At 50.0% G+C, this 17258-nt stretch overlaps 1 protein-coding gene across 1 annotated transcript in view; it reads right to left on the reverse strand.

Moving 5' to 3' along the window:
• L3MBTL1 (L3MBTL histone methyl-lysine binding protein 1) overlaps nt 1-10843 on the reverse strand; it is a 36324-nt gene extending 25481 nt beyond the window's left edge. Inside the window, exon 1 of the mRNA XM_032198191.1 lies at nt 10801-10843. The gene's annotated coding sequence lies outside the window, so the exon portion shown is untranslated. The remainder of the gene's footprint in view (nt 1-10800) is intronic.
• Nucleotides 10844-17258: the final 6415 nt, after the last annotated feature.

A 17258-nucleotide genomic window follows, 5' to 3' on the forward strand; every position in this document is an offset into this window, starting at 1 on the left:
AGTAGGTAAACAAAGATCCAGACCAAGTCCAGTGCACATGGTCAATGAGGCAGAAGTTTGTACAGAGTGCACCATCATTGTGTGCCAATACGCAGGCAATGACAACTGGAAAGACGGAGACGAACCAACAGTGGGTGTAGTGGTCAGCCAACTCCAGCAAAATGAAGAAAATTTCTCTTCTTCTCCATGGGTCTGCATCTCACTGATGCAAGTACCAAGAGGTCCAGAAACTCAAAGAGAACATACCTTCCTTCCCACCTGTACAGACCAGTATCTCAGCTATTAGGAGCAAGCATTTGTCTACTCAAGAGAGAGGATATAGTGGGTACACACCACATGCCACCCTGTGATTTTTTAACCTACCTGACCACACAGAGGACACGAGGAAGCAGGATGGAAAATCTGCCTTGAAGCTAGAAGGGCAGATATGCGAGTTGTAAGAATAAAACAGCCACCAAAAGGGGTTCTTCCAGAAAAATTACTGCTCCAGTTTCTATTGGCAGTCCCACAAATGGAGTAGAAGGGCTGATCTTATGTCTGATCTAAATGGAGGGACTTCTGATTTGCACTTCAAAGAATTAAGTAATGAACACTGCAGCCAGGACTAGAAGGACCCTGCCTTCAGCCAGGTACTGGTAGGCTTTTGACACAGCTGTCTACCTTGCCTGGACTCTCAGAGAACCCTTTTGTTGTGGGGTTGCTGAGAGCTGAAGAACAGCAGGTGCCAATTGCAGCCACAACAGTGCAACAGCAGCAATATCGCACCAAGAGTCCCTGATTCCCATCCATGAGCTGATTCATCACCTAGAGACCCAAATAGCAATCAGGAAGACTTGTTCATCCTTTAATAGTCCCATATGGCCAGTGAGGAAGTCTAATGGTGAGTGGAGGCTAACACACTACCATGAACCCACCAAGGCAAGCAACGGTGGAAACAACCACCAGATGGCTGGAAACATATCCTGTGCCCCATGCCACTGCTCAAAACAATACTCTAGGCTTGGATAAACAAGTCTTATGGTGACTTGGAGCCCCAAAAAGAACTGAATCAGAGAATAGGACTCTTTTCTGAAACAACTTCATAGACACCTGGGTCAAAGAGCATTGACCAGGTATATCACATCCCCTATCATGCACCAGCCTTAGGGAAAATTGAATGATACAATGGACTGTTAAAGACCACACTTCAGTGCAATGGGTGCTGGGACATTCAAACATTGTGATACACATTTAGCAAAAGCCCCTTGGTTAGTTAACACTAGAGAATCTGCCAGTTGAGCTGGCCCTTCCCAATCAAAACCCCTTATGTACTGTAGAAGGGGATAAAATTCCTGTAGTGTGTGTGTGCAAAACACGCTGAGGAAGACCATCTAGGTTATTCCTGCCTCAGGCAAAGGCAAGCCCAGCTGTGGGATTGCTTTTGTTCAGGTACCTGAGTGCACTTGGTAGATAATGCAGAAGGATGAGGAAGTCCACTGCGTATCTCAAAGGAATTTGATTCTGCGTGAGAATAGCCCATGACTTGAACTGTACAATGCCAATTGCTATATAATGCTGTACATCATGTCAATGGTGTTACAGTAAGAATCATCCAAACAAATTAAGAATAAATCTTGATGGAACCAGGCAAGTGAAGTGGTGATGGAGCCAGAGCTGGCTTCAGCATGCAACAACACCACAAACTCTCTCTACTGACCTAAAGGATAGTTACAATGAACAGAGCCCAAAGTCATATACTAAATGAACTCAATGGACATTTTAGATAGCCCATAGTCTAAGGAAATTATATTTGTGTGTGTACATCAAGGGATGGAAAAGGTGGTGGTAATTAGAAAGGAGGACATTGTGGAAAGCATGGGACCCGAGCATAATTTAAATGGCATAAAATAAAGGGTAGAATTTATCCTGGTTTGGTTGGGATAGTTTTCTTCATGGTTGCTCATATGGTACTATGTTTTGGATCTGTAATCACAGAATCACAGAACTGTAGGGGTTGGAAGATCGTTGGATCCAACCCCCCCAAAGCAGGTTCCTCAGAGCAGGCTGCCCAGGTAGGCATCCAGGCAGGCCTTGGATATCTCCAGAGAAGACTCCACAACCTCCCTGGGCAGCCTGTTCCAGTGCTCCGTCACCCTCACCATGAAGAAGTTCTTTTGCATGTCGGTGCAGAACTTCTTGTGCTCTAACTTGCAGCCGTTGCCCCTTGTCCTATCCCCACAAACCACTGAGAAGAGGTTGGCTACATCCTTCTGTCTCCCACCCCTCAGATATTTATATACATTGAGGAGATCCCCTCTCAGTCTTCCCTTCTCCAGGCTGAACAGACCCAGGTCTCTCAGCCTTTCTTCATAAGGAAGATGCTCCAGGCCCCGTATCATCTTTGTGGCCCTCTGCTGGACTCTTTCCAGGAGATCCCTGTCTTTCTTGTACCGGGGAGCCCAGAACTGAACACAGTACTCCAGGTGAGGCCTGACCAGGGCAGAGTAGAGGGGGAGGATCACCTCCCTTGACCTGCTGGCCATGCTCCTTTTAATGCACACCAGGATCCCATCAGCCCTCTTGGCCATCAGGGCACACTGCTGGCTCATGGTCAACATGTCATCCACCAGGACCCCCAGGTCCTTTTCGTCAGAGCTCCTCTCCAGCAGGTCATCCCCCAGCCTGTGCTGATACTTCAGGTTGTTCCTTCCCAGGTGCAGGACTCTACACTTGCTCTTATTAAATATCATTTGGTTTCTTCCTGCCCATTTATCCAGCTGGTCCAGGTCTCACTGAATGGCAGCACAGCCTTCTGGCGTGTCAGCCACTCCTCCCAGCTTTGTGTCATCGGTGTACTTGCTGAGGGCAGATGCTATTCCCTCATCAAGGTCGTCAGTGAAGATGTTGAACAAGACCGGACCCAGCACCGACCCCTGGGGAACACCGCTAGTCACAGGCCTCCAGCCAGTCTCTGCTCCGCTGACCACCACCCTCTGAGCTCGGCCAGTCAGCCAGTTCTCAGTCCACCTTGCCATCCACTCATCTATCCCACACTTTCTCAGCTTTGCTAGTAGGATGTCATGGGAGACAGCATCAAAAGCCTTACTAAAGTCAAGGTAGATGACATCCACCGCTCTCCCCCCATCTACCCAGCTGGTGATGCCATCATAGAAGGCAACAAGGTTGGTCGAGCACGACTTCCCCTTAGTGAATCCATGCTGACTACTCCTCATAACCTTCTCTTCCAATTGCTTGGAGATGGCATCCAGAACAAGCTGCTCCAATACCTTTCCAGGGACAGAGGTGAGACTGACTGGCCTGTAGTTTCCCAGATCCTCCTTCCTGCCCTTCTTGAAGACCAGAGTGACATTGGCTATCTTCCATTCTTCAGGCACCTCACCCGTTCTCCAGGACCTTTCAAAGATGATAGAAAGCAGTTCGGCGATCACATCTGCCAGTTCCCTTAGCACATGCGGATGCATCCCATCAGGACCCATGGATTTGTGTACATTGAGCCCACTCAGATGTTCCCGAACCACTCTCACATCCACCAGGGGGGAGCCCTCCATTTCCCAGACCCTTTGTCCTATTGCCAGGGGCGAGGAGTCCCGGGGGAGTGTCCTTGAAGCAAAGAAAGCATTCAGTATCTCTGCCTTCTCAGCGTCTCCCGTGACCAGGACACCCCCCTCATTCAGCAAGGGACCCACATTATCCCTAGTCTTCCTCTTGCTGTTTACATACTTGAAAAAACCCTTCTTATTATCCTTTATCTCTTTTGCAATCCTCATCTCTAGGTGGGCTTTAGCCTTCCTCATCACGTCCCTGCAGGCCCTGACAATACATCTATACTTCTCCCAAGAGGACAGGCCCTTTTTCCACATTTCATAGACCTTCCTCTTCCTTTTGATCTTATTGATGAGCTCCTTGCTCATCCACGCGGGTTTCCTGCCCCCCTTCCCCGATTTCCTATTCTTCGGGATGCACTGACCCTGAGCATGGAAGAAGTGCTGCTTAAATGTAGCCCAGCTCTCACAAGCACCCTTGCCTTCTAGCAACCTATCCCATGAGATACTCCCAAGCAGGTCCTGGAAGAGGTCGAAGTTGGCTTTTCGAAAGTCCAGGGTAGCAATACTACTCTTAGCCTTACTTCCTTTGCTTAGTTCCATCTGGAACTCCGCCATCTCATGGTCGCTGCATCCCAAGCTGCCCCCAACTTTCACATCCCCGACAAGGCCATCCCTGTTGGTAAGAACGAGGTCCAGGAGCACTCCCCGCCTCGTCAGCTCCTCCACCACCTGCGTCAGAAAATTGTCCTCAACGCATTGTAGGAACCGTTTGGACTGCTCATGCCTGGCTGAGATGCTTACCCAGCAGATGTCTGGGTAACTGAAGTCCCCCATGAGGACCTGCGCTCGTGATCGTGAGGCTACTAGCAGCTGCTCGTAGAAGGCCTCATCAACTTCCTCCTCCTTATCTGGAGACCTGTAGTAAACCCCCACCACCATGTCTCCCATACCAGCCCACCCCTTAATTCTTACCCACAAGCTCTCCACTTGTCCTTCACCCTCCCCCAGGTGGAGCTGGGTACACTCTAATTGCTCCCTCACATAAAGGGCAACCCCACCCCCTCGCTTCCCCAGCCTGTCTTTCCTAAAGAGGACATAGCCCTCCATGACTGCGTTCCAGTCATGCGAGCTGTCCCACCACGTCTCAGTGATCACAATGAGATCATGGCCCCACGACCGAACACAGATCTCGAGCTCCTCCTGTTTATTTCCCATGCTCCGTGCATTGGTGTACAGGCCCTTTAAGGAAGCAGCAGGTGCAGTAACCCCTGGGGGGATGCAAGAAGAAGATACTGGATGGGGGATCGGGAAGGCTACCTTCTCTGAGGATCCCTCAGACAATCCTATGGGAGAGCTCAGAAGTTTTTCCCTGTCTTCAACAGTGACAGCAGTGACGACTTCCCACATCCCTTCTCTGTCACCTTTACCTCCCCTCCCTTCCCCCATCAAACCTAGTTTAAAGCCCTGGTAATCAGCCCAGAGAGCTTTCTCCCCAACACACTTGCACCCAACTTGCTCAGTTGGTGTCTGTCCATAGCCCACATACCTGGCCTCTCAAAGGACGGCCCAAGATCAAAATACCCAAATCCCTGGTCCAGACACCACCCCCTCAGCCAGTCATTTACCTGTCCTGTTCTGCTCCTTCTATCTGCATCCCAGTCACCCAGTGGGAGGACAGAGGTGAACACTACCTGCACCCCTGATCCCCTCAACAACCTCCCCAGGGATGCAAAGTCCTTTTTAATATTCTTCATTTTTCTAATAGCAGCTTCCTGGGATCCAACCTGAATGACTACGAGAAGATAGCAGTCCTCCAGTTTAATGAGTTGTGGCAGAGCCTTCCTAACGTCTCTGACACGTGCCCCAGGAAGAGAGCACACTTCTCTGGCTAGGTTATTTGGGTGGCAGATAGCAGCCTCGGTGCCCCTCAGCAAGGAGTCCCCAGTCACCAGGACTCTCCGCTCTTTTTTTTGTGGCACAGGTTACAATGCGGTGCTCCATCTGGCCCTGATCCTTATGTTTTGCACTTCCCCCAATCTTGACTCTCTTCTCGGGGTTGCTTCCCAGGTTTGGACTACTGTCCAGACCCTCAGCCTCTTCCACAACCTCCCTGAGAGCCTCAAATCTACTTCCCAGGGACACCATGGGGGTAGGTGGCACTGTGGGTGTTGGGGGCAGACGTCTCTTTCTGCTCCGAGCCGAGACAAGGGTCCAGCCCCTTGTCTCTTGCGGACAGCCTGGCCCTCTGTTCTGCATGTGTTCAATGGGGGCAGCCTCTACCCCTTGTTGGGACATAGGAGAGGGCTGCCGAGCAACAGCAGAGGCAGGGAGACCCCTCCTATCTGTCACCCTCAGAGACTCCCTCAGACTGCTGATTTCTTGCTGCAGCCCAGCCACCGGCTTGAGGAGTCCCTGAAGCAAGGCACACCTGCACCTGTGACAGCGCTCTCCTCCCTCATGGCCCAGATGGGCCTCCAGATTCTGGAGTTCCCTGCAGTCACCTGTCTGGACTGCCACCTCCTCCCTTAGGGGATCCACCTGGGTGCCCACGTGAGCCCAGAGAAGCAGCATCTCCTCCATTTGGGTTTCTGCCTTGGACCAACCACTGCAACGGGTGTCCACCACGGCAAGGTCTAGGTTCTCCTCCCTGCCCCGCGCAAACTGCCTGCACTAACTGCCAAGCCGGTCCTGTTAGCGCATCCTGTTTGCATTGCTCCTCATGAAAAAGATGCTGACAAAACACTGACATTTTAGTTGTTGCTGAACAGTGTTTCCACAGAATCACAGAACCACAGATTTTAGGGATTGGAAGGGACCTTGAAAGATCATCTAGTCCAATCCCCCTGTAGGAGCAGGAACACCTAGATCAGGTCACATAGGAACACGTCCAGGTGGGTTTTGAAAGTCTCCAGAGAAGGAGACTCCATAACCCCACCGAGCAGCCTGTCTCAGTGCTCTGTCACTCTCACCGTGAAGAAGTTTCTTCTCACATTTTAAGTGGAACCTCCTATGTTCCAGCTTGCACCCATTGCCCCTTCTCCTATCATTGGATGTCACCGAGAAGAGCCTGGCTCCATCCGACACTCACCCTTTACATATTTATAAACATTAATGAGGTCACCCCTCAGTCTCCTCTTCTCCAAGCTAAAGAGACCCAGCTTCACTGGCCTTCTTGGCCACAAGGGCACAGTGTTGGCTCATGGTCGTCCAGCTGTCCACCAGGACCCACAGGTCCCTCTCCACTTCACTGCTCTTCAACAGGGCAGTCCACAACTTACACTGGCGTCTGGGGTTGTTCTTGCCCAGATGCAGGACTCTACACTTGCTCTCGTTATATTTCATTAAGTTTCTCCCTGTCCAACTCTCCAACCTGTTGAGGTCCTGCTGGATGGCAGCACAGCCTTCTGGCGTGTCAGTCACTCCTCCCAGTTTAGTGTCATCAGCAAACTTGCTGATAGCACACTCCTTTCCCTCACCCCGTCATCAATGAATATATTGAACTACACTGGTCCCAGTATCAACCTCTGATGGACTCCACTAGATATAGGCCTCCAGCTCGACTCCATCCCATTGACCACAACCCTCTGGCTTCTTCTCTTCAGCCAGTTCACAGTCCACCTCACCACCCGATCCTCCAGACCACACATCCTCAGTTTAGCTGCAAGGATGCTGTGGGAGACAGTGTCAAAAGCTTTACTAAAATCAAGATAGACCTTTCCATCATCTATCCACCTGGTTATGTCCTCATAAAAGGCAATCAGGTTGGTCAAGCACGACTTCCCTTTGGTGAAGCCATGTTGACTGCCCCTAATGGCCCTCTTGATACGCCTAGAGTTAGCGCCAAGGATATGTTGTGTTACATCATCTTTCCAGGGATGGAGGTGAGGCGGACTAATCTATAGTTACCTGGGTCCTCCTTCTTGCCCATTTTGAAGACTGGAGTGACATTTGCTTTCCTCCAGTCCTCAGTCTTTCGATTTTCTCAAGATGCCTGCTAGCAAGGAGGCTGGAGGTGTATGAGGAGCAGGGAAGGAACAGCTGACCCAGCATTTCAACCAGCTTTGACAAGATATATGTCTCCATAATAGTGCTCTCTAGTAGAGCACCTTCCCATTTGAGAAGCAAAGTATCCAGCAGCAGAGGGACTTGGAAAGCTAGAATTTCTGTTGTTGCTACACACAAGAGGCTCCAACTCTGCCATGGCCTCACACCCTACCTCTCACAAACCCATGACAAAGCCAGAGAATTATCTGTTGGCAGATAGGAAAGCTAAACTCTGTGCAACAGACTGTAATGGAGCAGGGAGAAGAGCAGCTCTCAGCTCAGGGATGTGCTACAGCCCCAGCAATCAGCACTTCATAAAGCACAGTGCAGTCAAAATTTATATATCTTTTCATCACAAAATTGGCTTAAAATAGCTATATCTAAAACAATATAACATGTTTACTGGTTTTGTAGCTTCTGAGAATTTAACATATTATTTCTGTACTGGTGTGCTCTGGGGGACGCCTGTCCGGAAAGCAGCCTGTGGACACCATGGTGACCATGAGCCAGCAACATACCCTTGCCACAAGGACAGCTGAAGGGATCCTGGGCTGCATTAGGAGTATCACAGCAGGTCAGAGGAGGTGCTCCTTCCCCTCTGCTCAGCATTGGCGAGGCCACAGCTGGAGCACTGGATCCAGTTCTGGGCTCCACAGCACAGGACAGACATGGAGCTACTGGACAGAGCCCAGGCTGAGACATGGACTCTTAATTACCTCCAGTGGCAAAACTGAGTGGCAAAAAAGCAACACCTGGGATCATGCTAAAACTACAGATGGTATTACAAAGTACTGCAGACAGTGAGCTGAGAGCTGATTTCCTGGAACTTCCTCTGTCTTCAGGCATTGCCCAGAGCAGGCATTTTAAGAGACTAATGGCACTGTAATAGTATTTGCTCCATATAAACACAGGAGAACACTCAGCAGCACCCTTCACACAGGCAGGCAGTCCAGTGGATAAAGGCAAACGTACACACTTCTTCCCTTCCAAATTTAACTGCTTTAAACCCATGAGGCAATAAATCCTCTGGAGTTACATCCTGGCTGCCAGACCCCTTAAGTTTTTGCTGCAGCACAGGATGAGGTTTGGAGTGGACTGAGGCTGTCTCCATTGCTTTTCTCTGTGCTGTAGCTTTTTTTTTTTTGTAGCACTGCCCCACATCCCCCAAAGGGAAAGGGAGAGAAAAAATGAAAACTGTTCAAGGATTGAGCTAAAGACAGGAAAATCATTCAACAATTATTGTCACAGGCAATGCAGAGTCAACGTAAGGGAGATTAATGCAATTTATTATCTATTACTAACAACCTAGAACAGTAAGAAACTAGAAACACCTTCCCCCATCCACATTTTTCCACCTTCTTCCCCCCAGGCAGTGAAGGGAAATGGGGACTGTGGTCAGTCCATGACATTTCATCTCTGGCACTCCTTCATGGTCACTCTCTGCCCCTGCTCCAGCGTGGGGTCTCTCCCATGGGATGCCATCCTTCCCAACTGAGCCTGCAGGGGCTGCCCACAGGCAGCAGCTCTCCAAGAACTGCTCCCACATGGCTCCATACCACGGGGTCCATCCCCCAGGAGCAAACTGCTCCAAGCCAGGTTCCCCATGGGCGGCAGCTCCCCCCAGACCCCTGCTTCTGCGTGGGCTCCTCTCCACGGGCTGCAGCTCTGGCCTGGGGCCTGCTCCTGTGGGGGCTCTGCATGGGCCGCAGCCTCCTCCAGGCCACATCCACCTGCTCCACCGGGGGCTCCTCCATGGGCTGCAGCGTGGAGATCTGCTCCATGTGGGACCCATGGGCTGCAGGGGGACAGCCTGCTCCACCAGGGGCCTCTCCACAGGCTGCAGAGGAACTGCTGCTGTGTGCCCAGAGCACCTCCTGCCCTCCTGCTGCACTGACCTTGGAGTCTGCAGGGCTGTTTCTCACTCCTTTCTCTCCCAGCTGCTGTTGCCCAGCAGGTTTTTTACTTTCTTAAATCTGCTCTCACAGAGGCACAAACAACATTGTTTAATGGCTCAGCTCTGGCCAGTGGTGGGGCCCTTTTGGAACCAGCTGGAACTGGCCCTTATCTAACACGGGGCAGCTTCTGGATTCTTCTCACAGAGGCCACCGCTGCAGCCCCCCACTATTGCAACCTTGCCACATAAACCCCATACAACACAGTGAGAGCACTGTCTCAACACCACACAAACCCTGTTTGCTCTCCCTAGCAGTCAGCAAAGGGTGGAATGAAAAGGGTTATCCATGATCTACACCATGATCTACAGCCAGCCAGTACAGAACTTCGTCCAGAATAGACACACATATCCGCACACATTTTTTTTTTGTGTGTGGTTTTTTTTTTTGTTAGATACGCGCGCCCCCCCCCCCCCCCCCCCCCCCCCCCATTGTTTGGCATAGTGTTATGCATAAAGAAAAATTTCCATGTTGCACAGACATGACACAGTCCTAAAGCGATCCCAACAGCCCCTCTCCCCCATCCGCTCTGCAGGGCCCGGGACTCCCGCGGCCCCACGGCTCGGGCGCAGCCCCGCACGCGGGGACGGGGCCCGAGGCCGACTCAGCCGCCTTCTTCCCGCCGCACCGGCCGCGTCCCGGCCGGCACGGGCAGCGAGGGCCGCCCCAGGCCTCCTCCTTCCCGCCCGCCGGCAGGCCGAGCCGCAGGGCCACCGCCGGGCCCGGTGAGGCCTCAGTGCGGCTTCAGCCGCCGCGCAGTGCGCAGGGCCCAGCCCAGGGCTCGCCGCCGACGCCGCGACCGCGAAGGCCGGTCCGGTCTCTTTCAGGACGTGAAAATGGCGGAGCGGAGCTCTGCCCCCCTCCGCGGGGCGCGCCGGGGCCGCCTCGCCTGTAGGGGGCGGCGCGCAGCGAGGGCGCCACGGGCAGGAGCTGCCCCCGCAGCCGGCGGCCGCCAGGGCCTGGCCCCGCGCCCTGCCCTGCCCCGGGACAGCGCAGCCGGCACAGCGCAGGGGCCCGGCGGGAGCGGGGCGTCCGGGCGCGCCGGCTCCGCTGCCCTTGGCGAGACCGAACCGCAAAGCTACCGCGCTGCTGGTGCTGCCTTTCAGGGAGAGTGAGAAAAATAAAACAGAAAGGCAGAACCCCAGCGAGCCCGCCGCGGCGGCGAGCCCGGGCTGACGGGGCGGGGAGGCGCTGGCCGCAGCCTCCGTCCGCCGCGGGTCCGGGCCCGGGCCCGGCAGTGCCCCCGCCGCGCCGCTTACCTGCACGGCGGCGCCCGGCGGCCCGCGCCGCACCGCGCCGGGCGGCCCGGCCAGGGCGGTGCTCGCGGGGCCGCGCCGAGCCGCGCCGGAGCCGCACGGGCCGGGAGCGGGCTGCGCAGATGCGGGTGACGGCCGTGCCGCCCCGCCGCTGCCGGGCTCCGCGGCGCCCGAACGGCCCGAGGGCAGCGGAGCCCCGCGCCGGGAGGGGCGCTGGGCGGCTCGGGCCGGCCGCGTGCGTGAGTGTGAGTGTGTGCACGCGGGGAGGGGGGGGGCGGTAATTGGGCAGGTTGAGTGAGAATGCATGCAGTTAATGAGTGCCGTCGCCATGGTAACCCGTGTATTCTTCAACGTTGCAGTGTCAATTTTTAATCCGACCGCATAATTTTGGGGAGCTGCCTGGCCGCGCACGGCGGGTCGCCACGGCAACGCGCAGCCCGGGCACCCCCGAGGCGGCCGCGGTGCGGAAGGGGCCGCGAGGCTCCCCGGGAGCCGCCCGCCGCCCGTGGTGCCCTCGTCCGGGCTGCGCCACCGCCACCAGGCCCGGCCCAGCTCCGCCGGGCCCCGCGCCGCGCCCCGCAGGCACGAAGCGGGCGGTGGGACCCGGCCGGCGAGTACCGGGAGCGGGGCGCGGCCTTGGAGCAGCGGCGAGCTCCGGGGCTCCCCGGCCCTCTGGGCACCGCCGGTGCCCAGCACAGAGCACAGGTGGGACCCGGCGCCAGCAGTGACCGCCAAAGACCAGTCAGCCCAGCCGAGGCAACGGCTGCCAGCACACGGGCAGCAAAACAGCCGTGGGGTAGGAGTGAAGGCAAATGCTGCCCAGCACAGAGCTCCAGGATTGGGAGCACACCAGCTTGAGTGCAGTTCTTGGTGCCAGTTCTGGGCAAAGCAGAGAAATGCTGCACACTGCTCAGCAGCAAAACAGTGTCTCTGCTTACACCCAAGCCCTGGAGAGCTGGTGCAGACGAGACATGGCAGCTTTGATTGCTGTTAGAGGGAACAACCCCACTCAGGAACTCTGATAAACTGTGGCAGGAACAGTAAATCCATCTCTGCCACATTGTCTTGCCTCCACTCCTTTTCATAGCAGGTAGTCATGAAGCACTTTGTTCCCACAATACTGAGAAGTCAGGCTGAGCTTGAGGGTCCCAGCATCTCCCATCCTGACATTGCATTGGGGTTTTGAGGTGGCTTAAACACGATTTTCACCTTTTATCAAAAATTAAGCTTGAAATTGGGCTACATCAGGCAGAAGGCATGAAAGATGGGAGCTCCTCTAAGTCATTAATGTTAACCTAACCCCCCTGGAGTGCAATCAAACTCCACCGCTGATGGTAACACATCTACATCTTACCTAGCAGTTAAGAGACCTCCAAGATCAAACTAATTCCTGAGGCCTCATCTGAAGTAGGCAGGCATGTGCTGCCCCAGTGGAAAGCGAGAAGGACCTCCTTAGCACTCATTCCACATGCACAAAGAATAACTACAAAATATTAACATGAAATCTCCAAAGATCTCTAGAAAGTGAGTAAATGTAGGACTTGCTCAGTGCTGAGCAGTGCTTACTAAGTGCTGGTCAAAAAAATACAGTTTATATGTCTACCCTGTAGAATCTCATGGATACAAAAAATGTGCCTTTTGGACATACAGTGTTTGTCCTACTTATCCACAGAAGGTTGGAGCTGAAGGAACTGAGACCGGAAGCAGAACAAGAAGTGCAAAAAGGTGTACAGCTGTTGAAAACAGCACTCAATACACATGGGACAGGCTGGGAGACGCAACTTTCTGTACACCCCTCAGGCCACATCCTGCCATATGAAATCCAGGGTAACTGGTATTTCTGCTTGCTTTGGGGAGAGCAGGAGAAAGCTCTTTGTGTCTAATGTAACTGCCACTTTCAGTAGTGTGTGCCTACCAAGAGACATACATAAGAGACATAAATCCTAATGCATTCCTGCTGTATGGGATGACAATACCCTTGCAGGTGGCTGTGCCTGCCACTCCTCACCTTCAGTTATATCTCACACTCATTTGACCCAACAGCCTGACTGAGACCTTGCAAAACATGAGCTAACATGAGAGTTTGAACTACAAACTGGCACACACAGCTTCTATTCTACAAATTCACTGTGCAAGTCACTTTGGTTCTGTTCCTCAGTTTCACTGTCTCTAGAAGGTTTTCATGAGCTGGTAACTATGAAAAACAATTCTGCTTATAGTTGCCAAACATAATAGGTGACACCCAAATTATGGCAAATGGTGGATTACACTTTCAGCTCATAGAACAACAATTATTAATCATCAGAAAATAGACCAAGACAAGGTAACTAAGAGGCACTTTTAAAATATTTCATGCTGTCTTCCCAGTTACTGGCAGCATTTACTCTAGGCTAAGTGGCATGCCTCTACCAGGCAGCTCAGCAGAACAGGATCTGCAATCCCAGGGCAGCCATTGCACACTGTCCCTCAAGTTAATCGCAAAATGTAACTCTTGTGCTACTACAATCACAAAAGATTGTATGCAGCATTATTTTCTTCTCATACTGATGCTGAGCAGTGATGCTGACACTGAGCAGAATAAGGAACACAAACGCTGCACAGGGGAAAGGTTTTGCACTTTACCCATTTCTAGGAGCAACATTTCTCTTGACTAGCAGGTAAATCAGGTGCAGTTGTACATTGTGATTACACCAAGCAGATGAGACGTGATCTATTTCACACCTACTTACCTAACAACATTAATATTTACTACTCATATACACAACATAAGCTGTTCCAGGAGCTGCACAGACCATTTATTTGCCTAATTCCACCTATGCGTCCATCCACACGAGACCACAAGCTGCATCTTCCAGTCACCTCCAACTCTGGTTTCACCTCCATGATTTTCAGTATTTTGGACTGAAATCACTGAACTTTGGTCCTGTTTAGTCAAAACATTCAAGCAAAACTTAAGATTTTGCTATTAAAACAAGTCAAAATACTCCTTTTTTAAAATGTGTGTTCAAGATTTCTAAGTCAAAGCAGGTCACCCTGCAGGAGCAAATTTCTGTGAACAAGAGGTTGTAGCTCTGTAAGTCTGAGAATCACCCAGGATCATGTCCAAAACTATGAACCATTTTGAAGTACATACCTTCCAAAACATGTGCTAGCTGTAGTCATCTTCCTATTGCTACTACTCTTCCAGCAGATCACACCAATTGCTGTGATCTGTTCCCTTGCATACAGGTTACTGCACCTGAGTTTATTTAGCTAAGTAACTTAGACATTTTATTGAAAGATGTTGCTAAAAGGAATTAAGCTAAAATCCCACAAAACCAGGTAAAATGAAACAACTGAACCTTCTTCAACATCTGCATACATGTTTAGCAAAAATAATAGCGTAAAGAAGCTTTGAGAGTTAAGAGCCCATGTTCCACTATTCAAATATGCCTAACCACAAAACAAAACCTGGGGAAAAAAGGGTTGATCGCATTAATGCTTCCAAAGCTACAGGTCACTCATGACAAGCATTCTGACTTATCACCTACATAAACACTTTCCTACTGTTCCTACTCTGCCAGAGTTTGAGACAAAGCTAAGGTGTGAGGCATTTGTGCCATCTATCTTTAAGGCAGATATTTAACATCATGTGAATAGCTACTTTATGGAATTTGCAATTGTGTCAAACACTAAAATATAGGAAGAGCCACGTTTTTCAAAAACAGGAACAGGTTTGAAACAGACTCCAAATACCACCACAGAGGTTCTAAACTTAACTTTTTTTTTCTTTCTTTTTTTTTTTTAATGGTACAGCATTGATTTCTCCTTCAAGAACTGCTGACACTAATGTTTAAAAATCAATCCTTCAATTCATGTTTGACGACAATGCGTATTTTTTCAAGAACAAATCTATATTGCATCATATATTGCATTAGTTAGGACACCTAATACATAAGCACATCCCCCTGTCCTGGTTTCACCTGGGATAGTTATTTCTTCCTAGTAGCATGTACAGTGTTGTGTTTTGGGTTTAAGATGAGAATAATGCTGATAACACAATGATGTTTTAGTTGTTGCAGAGCTTCTGTTTAGTCAAGGACTTCTCAGCTTATTGTACTGCCCCACAAGTGAAGAGGCTGGAGGTGCACAAGATGGGAGATGACAGAACTAGGACAACTGACCCCAACTGGCTGAAGGGACACTCCATGCCATATGACATCATGCAGGACAGTAAGAACTCAGGGGGGTTGACTTGCAGTTAAGGATTAAAACTGAGCCATGAGCCACACCAGATGGTTTTGCCATCACCTACTGCTGCTACTGCAGGTTGATAGAAAGCACATGCTACGGCCCCACAATACAGCTATGCATGCAAATCTTCTATGATCTTTTTTTGCTCTTCTATGAAGTTTAAGACATTCATGCAAACTATACTTTTGTAACATCTAAAAGAGATCTCAGAAATAGTCACACTTGTGAACACACCTGACACCAGATTGTCTTCCACTGCCACAAACAAGTGACACTAGCAGAGCTAAAGGGGATTGTTTGGTTGTTGTTTTTTGTTTGTTAGGGGTTTTTGTGGATTCTTACGATTATAGAAAGCCTAGCACTTAACTGCACTTGCTCAGTATCTGGCACTATTGAAATCCTACTAGCTTTCCATGGGAAAAAAATCCAGAAGGATCCAGGTGATACCAAGGAATTCCTGCTTCATTAGTGTAGTAAAAGGCCATTTTCCTTTTGTATAGTAACCAAAGGAGACATCACACATTGTTCCAGTAATGGTTAAATAGAACTTCAACATGTGAAGGAGTTATAGGCACGTTGGTTAAATCCAATCTAGGCCCTTCCTCCAAGTATTCATGAATAAAGATGACTTCAAACAACCATTGTCCTAATGATCTTACTCTAAAGAGCGAATATAGTAGGTAAAAGCCATCACTAATGCACTGTTATCAGAGATGGTAACTGCTACTGTAAGGCCAATACAAACTCACACTGGAAACTGGTCATAGAAACCAACTGTCATTAATATCTACAGGCACATGCAAGAAACTAATTATTATCTTGTTTTATTACACATTTATTGAAAACATATATAGCTTTTAAGCTACTGATTCTCCAAGCTCACAATTCCTGTTTTGAGGAGCATGCGTTTTAATAAAAGATAATTAAAGGGCAGCAACTCTCCAGGAAATCCAACCTACTCCCCCATTTGTTTAAACCAACATGCTTTTGTGCCAGTAAGTTTCAAGGAGGTAAATATTTCCACACATATAGCATAGAATCATCAGACTTCTGTTAAAAGTCCCCAGTAAAACCCCCACTGTTGAAGCCCAAAGCAGAGAAAGTACAACCTGCAATGATCAGAACTTACAGCATGTAAGTTTGGTAGCCATTACACTAAAATAAAAACCTTAACTAAAACCTTAGTTATTTAAAAACAAACAACAACAAAAAAAAACCTTTTATCACTAAACCTAGTAGCCGGCTCTCATTCCAGATGCAAAAAAACTTTGATACCAAACCCTCTTCAGAGCTGTGGATTTAGTTATAACAGAAATATCTGCAAAACTCCATAGGAAAGCTGGGCATAGCAGCTCAAACAGTGCAGATTTTTTCCATGCCTAGGTGTCCTTGTTTCAGTTAGGATAAAGTTAATTTTCCTCCTAGTAGCTGGTAGGGTGCTATGTTTTGGCTTAGGATGAGAAGAGTGCTGATGGCATAGTGATGTTTTAACTGTTGCAGAACAGTGCTTACACCAAACCAAGGACTTTTCAGCTTCTCGCTGTCCTGTCAGTGGGCAGGCTGGGGGTGCAGCAAGAGCTAGGAAGGGACAAACCCAGGACAGCTGACCCAAACTGGCCACAGGGGTATTCCATACCATCTGATGTCATGCTGAACAATATATAGGGGTGGCTAGCTGGGGTGGGGGGGGCCAACTGCTTGGGGATAGGCTGGGCATTGGTCAGTAGGTGCTGAGCAATTGCATTGTGCATCACTTGTTTCATACATGTTATTATTAGTAGTACTACTATTGTTATTATTTTCCTGTCTTAATAAACTGTCTTTATCTCAACTAACAGGCTTCACTTTCCAGTTTCTCTCCCCCATCCCAGAGAGTGAGGGGGGAGGGTGAGCAAACATCTGTGTGGTGTTTAGCTGCCAACTGGGTTAAACCACAACACCAGGGTAGATACACTGAAAGTGTGCAATATAAAAGTAATATGATCTTCTGCCAACCTAAGCCTTGAAATCACTTCAGTTCATGTTTCACTAGGAATGTGTGTTTACCAGGCAGAACAAGCTTCACTCATCTTTAAATCCCTTCTTCTACTAGAACAAATACCAGTACGTGGCAGGCAAAAGTTGAAGCTGTGATAAGGAAATGGTGAGAAGTGTTTAGCTAGTACAGCAACTCCAGGCAAGCTGGCATCAAGTCACATTTGAATGCAGCTCCTTGTACACGATCCAAT

Source organism: Aythya fuligula, chromosome 16 (assembly GCF_009819795.1).
Source record: "Aythya fuligula isolate bAytFul2 chromosome 16, bAytFul2.pri, whole genome shotgun sequence".
NCBI lineage: Eukaryota > Metazoa > Chordata > Aves > Anseriformes > Anatidae > Aythya > Aythya fuligula.